This window comes from Salmo salar, chromosome 03, assembly GCF_965601325.2.
Source record: "Salmo salar chromosome 03, fSalSal1, whole genome shotgun sequence".
Classification (NCBI taxonomy): domain Eukaryota; kingdom Metazoa; phylum Chordata; class Actinopteri; order Salmoniformes; family Salmonidae; genus Salmo; species Salmo salar.
The window spans coordinates 6,759,226-6,767,635 of NC_138293.1; positions in this window are offsets into that span (position 1 = coordinate 6,759,226).

Here is an 8,410-nt window from a genome sequence, read left to right on the forward strand (position 1 = left end):
TGGTTAAGCCTGTGCCTCCTCCTCGGACTAGGCCTCCAGTGGGTCTCCCCATCCTGGTCCGTCCTGTGCCACCTCCCAGGACTAGCCTCCAGTGGGTCTCCCCATCCTGGTCCGTCCTGTGCCACCTCCCAGGACTAGGCCGCCAGAGCCGCCCACCAGTCCGGAGCAGCCAGAGCCGCCCGCCAGTCCGGAGCCGCCAGAGACGCCCGCCTGTCCGGAGCCGCCAGAGACGCCCGCCTGTCCGGAGCCGCCAGAGCCGCCCGCCTGTCCGGAGCCGCCAGAGCCGCCCGCCTGTCCGGAGCCGCCAGAGCCGCCCGCCTGTCCGGAGCCGCCAGAGCCGCCCGCCAGTCCGGAGCCGCCAGAGCCGCCCGCCTGTCCGGAGCCGCCAGAGCCGCCCGCCTGTCCGGAGCCGCCAGAGCCGCCCGCCTGTCTGGAGCAGTCAGAGGTGCCCGCCAGCCCAGTGAGTCCTGTGCCTACGCCTAGGGCCAGGCCTCCTTCATATCTCCCCAGCCTGGTGAATCCTGGGTCAGTGCCACCGGAGCCGCCAGGGACGCCCGCCAGCCGGGCGTAGCCATCGCTGCCCGCCAGCCGGGCGCAACCAGGGTCGCCCGCCAGCCAGGCGCAACCATCACCGCCCACCAGCCGGGCGCAACCAGGGTCGCCCGCCAGCCGGGCGAAGCCATCACTGCCCGCCAGCCGGGCGTAGTCAGGGTCGCCCACCAGACCTTCGGCGCGGCCAGGTGCGCCACCTAAGAGGGCGACGCCAAGGGTCGAGCAGAGGCCACGTCCCGCACCTGAGCCGCCGCCGTAAGAAGGCCCACCCGGACCCTCCCCTTCAGAGTCAGGTTTTGCGGCCGGAGTCCGCACCTTTGGGGGGGGTACTGTAACGCCCTGGCCATAGAGAGGGGTTTTTTGTTCTTTATTTTGGTTAGGCCAGGTTGTTACATTGGGTGGGCATTCTATGTTCCTTTCTCTATGTTTTTGTATTTCTTTGTTTTGGGCCGTGTGTGGCTCCCAATCAGGCACAGCTGAAGCTCGTTGTTGCTGATTGGGAGTCACACATAAGGAGCATGTTTTTCCTTTGGGTTTTGTGGGTAATTGTTTCTGTTAGTGTTTGCACCTGACAGGACTGTTTGGCTGTCAGTTTTCTCGTTTTGTATAGTGTTCTCTCTGCTATTAAATATTCTATGATGAACACTAACTCCGCTGCACCTTGGTCCACTCTCTCTCACGACAGCCCTTACACTGAGCTTTCTTATATCTCCTAGATATAGGACAGACACTTCTTCACTGTCTTTTTTTCAATTTATGAATATTATTCAATGCATTTCTCTGGGCTATAGTAGTAAAGGACAAATGCAAATATGTATTTTTTTTATTCCTAAATGGTTCCTAAAATTCTGAATCAAATAGCTAAATTATTCATGGCATGACCATCGTAAAACAATTCCATATGTTATCTTAGTAGAATCAAACCTACATTGCAAGCTCCATGCTCTACCAACCATCTGAGCTACAGAGGACGTACGCTATTATAGTATTTTACATACACGTTATAATACATTATTATAGACATTATATATGCAATACCTGTCGAAAGTTTGGACACACCTACTCATTCAAGGGTTTTTCTTTATTCTTTACTATTTTCTACATTGTAGAATGGTGAATACATCAGAACTATGAAATAACACATAAGAAATCATGTAGTAACCAAAAAGAAGTGTTAAACAAATTCTTCAAAGTAGCCAACCTTTGTCTTGATTTCTGAATTACCCTAGAGGCACCAACTCCACCAACTTTTAGGACTTTTGGAGATCATTCCACATGAGAAGCGCAAAAAAAACTAACATCAGATTTACCTGGCACGGTGGAGATTGAAGGGATTTATCTCCAGGGTTAGCCATCCCTGAGTCCAGGTCTGGTAATTTACCTGTCTGAAGGTTAATAATGAGGTAAGGTATGGCGTACGTTTATGCAAGAGGGCTTCAAAGACAAAAAGAGCGCAATGCATCGATCTACGCGACTTAAAGGAGGGCCAGCCTACTTGCTGATACGAAAGGCAATGATGTTTACTGGACCTATCATCTGTAATAAACTGCGTCCAATGGCTTCAATACAGTGGCATCTTCATTCATATAGACTACATTGCCATAGACAATAACGGGAATGAATGTGGACTAGAGTATTTGTTTTCTGCTATAAAGGCAGGTGCTGATCCCATAGAAGAGGCCTATTTGAATGAGTAATGTCCAGTGGTGAAAAAATAACCCAATTGTCAAACTTGAGTAAAAGTAAAGATACCTTAATAGAAAATGACTCAAGTAAAAGTGAAAGTCACCCAGTAAAATACTACTTGAGTAAAACTCTAAAAGTATTTGGTTATCAATATACTTAAGTATCAAAAGTACTTAAGTACTTTACACCACTGGTCATTTCTTAACTGAGTTGGAAGTTGTCCCTGAGTGCTTGGTGTGTTCAGTAATAGTTTTATAGCCTTGACCTCTATGGCAGCTGTTGTTTCTGTTGGACACTGAGGATACCAGTTTGACTGAAGATGTGATGAAAGGATCTATTTTGTCCTGAAATCCACCCCACGAACAGAGCCATATTCTGAGGGACTGACTGTAATTAACTGTCAAAACTGTGATAATAACTGTCAACGTAATTCAACGACCGTCTTAATAATGTTGTATGGAATAGATCGTGAAGATGAAGTGAGGTTCATTTGTTGGATCGGAATCAGATTTGCTGCATTCATTAGTCTGGCATCTCTGTAAGTTTGTCCTAGTGTAGTGGCTATAATAATGTGGGATATAATTCTCTACACTCTTAGAAAAAGGTTTACAAAACACTTAATCAGCTGTCCCCATAGGATAACCCTTTTTGATTCCAGGTATAAACCTTTTTGGTTCCAGGTAGAACTCTTTTGGGTTCCATGTGGAACCCTCTCCGGAAAGGCTTCTACATGGAACCCAATTAGGGCTCTACCTGCAACCAAAAATAGTTCTTAGGATAGGATAGCCATATAACCTTTTTCTAAGAGCAATGTTTCTCACACAAACATTGCAAAGTGAGGTGAACTAAAACAACAACTTTCAAACACCATGTGTTATTTTAACTGTAACTGTCTGCTTGGCCTTGAAGCCAACCTTTCCTGCCTCACTGGATTCTATGTTTAGCTGTCCCATAAATGTCTGAAGTCTCCGCTATGTATGCGGCATGGTAGACATAGTGGAGATCTGAGATCAGACGATATTGATGTAATACTTGCTGACAAAGATCTACAGGCTGGGCTCATTGCAACTTGAAGCCCCTGGTATAAGTGTAACATTACTGAATACATGAAATGCTTTTATCTTGGTCATGAACAGGTGTAGACTAATTGACAGCTTAGGACAATAAGGTTTTTTCTGAATTTTTTTGTAATAGCCTTGTTCTGGTCAATGTTCTTAACCTATATAGTTTAAATACCCAAATAAAACACCATTTAAACCAATCACGGTTCCGAACTTTAAAGCCAATTATCTCAGAATCGTATTTTTTTGCAGATAAAACCTTATAGTCCCAAGCTGTCATAATGTTATCTTTATAGAAGTAAGCGCTGACAGCATAATTCCACTGTGTCTAGTTTTGATGAACGCTATAATAAATGTATTATCATTTTATAATTTATAGTCTGAGGACAGTGGAAGGCAAGTTGATAAATACATTTGTTGGGATAATTGAGAGTAACATTTAGGTTCTGTCACTGACTCACAGACGGCCAAGAGGAGAGGTTCTGTCTTTGAATCACAGATGGCCAGGAGAAGAGGTTCTGTCTCTGTCTCACAGATGGCCAGGAGGAGAGGTTCTGTCTTTGAATCACAGACGGCCAAGAGGAGAGGTTCTGTCTTTGAATCACAGATGGCCAGGAGAAGAGGTTCTGTCTCTGTCTCACAGATGGCCAGGAGGAGAGGTTCTGTCTTTGAATCACAGACGGCCAGGAGAAGAGGTTCTGTCTCTGTCTCACAGATGGCCAGGAGGAGAGGTTCTGTCTCTGACTCACAGACGGCCAGGAGGAGAGGTTCTGTCTTTGAATCACAGATGGCCAGGAGAAGAGATTCTGTCACTAACTCACAGACGGCCAGGAGGAGAGATTCTGTCACTGACTCACAGACGGCCAGGAGGAGAGATTCTGTCTCTGACTCACAGACGGTTTTGTACCAGTTTGCTCTGTCAGTGTCCGAGATTTCTTTCAGGCACCCCTAGGTGAAATAATTAAGTTGGAACATCAGTCGTCATCAGCAGAACTAACACTGCTTTGTCCTGTCATGTTATGCTACCTGAATGCTGAGTACTGGCGGCAGCAGGTGAACCTCTGTTCAGCATAGATGCTGGCAACCAATGACAAGACACTGGAACTCATCATGGCTCTGGTTCCTATGTCAGTGCTGCGGGCTAGCAATGAGCTGTGGCCTGCCCAATTCTGCATTGGCACTGCTACAACTTCTCAATCCGTCCCGGCTTCACCCTCAAGATCGTGGGCCCATGATCCTCTGCTGCTATAATGTTACATTTGATTGATTATGAGATTGTGGAAACTACATGAGTTCCTGCAGTGTTGCTATGTGATCATGATTGTGTCAGCCCTGTGTCCCAGTAGCTATGTTGCATAGGTAGAAATAGCCTCATATACCAAGATGACAGCTCATCCTGCCTCAGCTTAGCCACCCGATGATGCAGCTAATATGGCAGGTGGTTCGGCTAGGTTCATCGCATGCGTGTTCATACTACTTACGGTTGCCAAGTTAGATAGGAAGAATATTCCCATGTAGCAAGATGACGGCTCATCTTGCCTCATCAAGGGCGGTGTCGTCGTATTAGAAATACGTAAGGCTGCATTAGCTGATGCTACATATAGTTAGCATTCACACGTAGACCTAGTGCTCAGTCATGTAATATAATTAACTTAGCTGGTCTATTGTAGAGCTCCTAAAGGGCGATGAGTTTAGGATGACTTTAGCTGGTCTGTAGTATACAGTCTTCTAATGGTAGGATGACTTTAGCTGGTCTGTAGTATACAGTCTTCTAATGGTAGGATGATTTTAGCTGGTCTATAGTAGACAGTCTTCTAATGGTAGGATGATTTTAGCTGGTCTGTAGTATACAGTCTTGTGATGGCAGTGGTGTATAGTACTTAAGTTAAAATACTGTAAAATTAGACTTAATTAGTTGTTGGGGTATCTGCACTTTACTTTACTATTCATATTTTTGACAAGTGTGTGAATTGGACCATCTTCTGTCCTGCTAAGCATTCAAAATGTAACGAGTAATTTTGGATGTCAGGGAAAATGTATGGAGTAAAAAGTACATAATTTTCTTTAGGAATGTAGTGAAGTAAAAGTCAAAGTTGTCAAAAATATAAATAGTAAAGTAAAGTACAAATACCCCCCCAAAAATACTTAAGTAGTACTTTAAAGTACTTTACACCATTGCACTTGTCAAGAGGACATCTCTGGTCATCCCTACTGCCTCTGATCTGGCGGATAACTAAACACAAATGCTTCGTTTGTAAATGATGTCTCAGTGTTGGAGTGTGCCCCTGGTGATCTGTAACTTTAAAAAAAAATTGTGCCAACTGGTTTGTTTATTATAAGTAATTAGAAATGATTCATACTTGTACTTTTACTTTTGATACTTTAATACATTTTTGTAATTACATTTACTTTTGAAACAAAATACTTTTAGAGTTTTACTCAAGTAGTATTTTACTGGGTGACTTTCACTTTTACTTGAGTCATTTTCTATTAAGGTATCTTTACTTTTACTCAAGTTTGACAATTGGGTTATTTTTCCACCACTGGACATTACTCATTCAAATCGGCCTCTTCTATGGGATCAGCACCTGCCTTTATAGCAGAAAACAAATACTCTAGTCCACATTCATTCCCGTTATTGTCTATGGCAATGTAGTCTATATGAATGAAGATGCCACTGTATTGAAGCCATTGGACGCAGTTTATTACAGATGATAGGTCCAGTAAACATCATTGCCTTTCGTATCAGCAAGTAGGCTGGCCCTCCTTTAAGTCGCGTAGATTGATGCATTGCGCTCTTTTTTGTCTTTGAAGCCCTCTTTTATAAACGTCCGCCATACCTTACCTCATTATTAACCTTCAGACAGGTAAATTACCAGACCTGGACCCATGGATGGCTAACCCTGGAGATAAATCCCTTCAATCTCCACCGTGCCAGGTAAATCTAATGTTAGTTTTTTTGCGCCTCTCATGTGGAATGATCTCCAAAAGTCCTTAAAGTTGGTGGAGTTGGTGCCTCTAGGGTAATTCAGAAATCAAGACAAAGTTTGGCTACTTTGAAGAATTCGTTTAACACTTTTTTGGTGTTATTTCATAGTTTTGATATCTTCACTATTAGTTCTACAATGTAGAAAATAGTACAAATAAAGAAAAACCCTTGAATGAGTAGGTGTGTCCAAACTGTTTTTCTGCAACGGTTCTGGACAGCTGCAAGGTGGACAGACTTTTGTTCCACAGCAGCTCTATCACAGCTGATTCAGCGAATCAACTCCTTATAGTCTTGATTCAAATCAATCAGGTGTGTCATCTCTATCACAGCTGATTCAGCTAATCAACTCCTCATAGTCTTGATTCAAACCAATCAGGTGTGTCAGCTATCACAGCTGATTCAGCGAATCAACTCCTCAATAGTCCTGATTCAAACCAATCAGGTGTGTCATCTCTAGCACAGCTGATTCAGCGAATCAACTCCTCATAGTCCTGATTCAAACCAATCAGGCCTTCCCTGTAGCTCAGTTGGTAGAGCATGGTGTTTGCAATGCCAGGGTTGTGGGTTCGATTCCCATGGGGGGCCAGCACAGGGGGATTTTTTTTTTTTTTAAGTATAAAATGTATGCATTCACTACTGTAAGTTGCTCTGGATAAGAGTGTCTGCTAAATGACTAAAATGTAAAATGTTAGTGAAAAACGCCTGTGCACACTGCCAGCAGCTCTCCAGGCCTGGTCTTGGTCCACTGCATTCATCTACAGCTCACCTTTACCCCTTCCTGTCCATGTACTGTTTTTACACTGCTCACCCCATTATGAGAATCCTCAGCTTTGGCCTTTGTTACCGAGTGTACAGGTGTGCTGTAATTTCCCCCGTAATGGTTAAATTGAGGACTTGGTAAACTGATTCTAAGGAAAACTTATATACCCGACTGTGGATCTAAGAGAAAAATGTCCCGCGGATACAATGACAAATGTCAAATATCATGTAAGATATCTACACACCTGCCCATTAAAATACCTTTAATGTCATTTTAATGTCATGAACTCCGTTTTAATAATCTGCATTGTAAGAAGACTCTCTCTATCCACAAACGTGTCTCGAAAATATGTTGTGGCAGCTGTTTGGAAGAGTTGGCCGATACTCAATCACTTGAAAGGCTTTAAACAATACGCCTTGACTGCAGAGATGATAATAGCATAGCCTAAGAAATTAAAAGATTGTTTGCCTTGCCTACTCAACATGTCTCCTGCAGCGCCCCCTATGATGTTTCCAACAGTGACTTTATTAATACATGACATTGTCACATTGTTGCTAATAAGTTGGGAGAACGTTGTGACATTTTCATTTTGCTAGTGGGGGGGATGGAATGAGACGCTGGATCTGAAATAAACAGAATGCCACATTAATTCATCTGAACCAATTGGAAATAAATAACTTTTACACAACAATTGATTGCAGATATTTGACAGAAAATATTCACTGGATATTAAAAGCTGTGAAGTGATTGACTTGGGAAAAAGAAGTGTTGATTTGATACTAAGAACCTATGTCTCTTAACAACTACAAATCACAGCAGTATATACCATCTTAAGGATACATCTCACATGTAATCTCCATTTTGGAGAAACAAATTGTAAGGCTCAGGTGTAGAGGGTGTGAAGTCAGGCGTAGGAAGCAGAGAGTACAGGGTAGTGCTTTAATGTCACACACAGCGAACATAAGCCACCTCACGGAGATACAGGGTGCACACAAAAACAAATGCCCCAAACACTGGGGACTGAAAATAGTCAGAGGAAACCCACGACTGAAACAGCTCAAACATGAGCGTCTACAGAAGCAATACACAAAACAATCCCGCACACAGAGCAGGCGGGCCTGCTGGCTAAAATAACCTGGCTAATCAGCCCAAACCCAAAACAGGTGCAAACAATAAACAGAAAGGGGGAAAAAGGGAATCAGTGGCAGCTAGTAGGCCGGTGACGACGAAAAGATTGGTTGAATTTCATGTCAATAAGGTGTTATGCCATTGGCCAAACTTGCAGATAGCGGGAGATCGCAAATGTCATTTTTCCCAGTCAGATTTTTACATGGAAGCAGTAGGTCAAGTTCTAAACTAAAT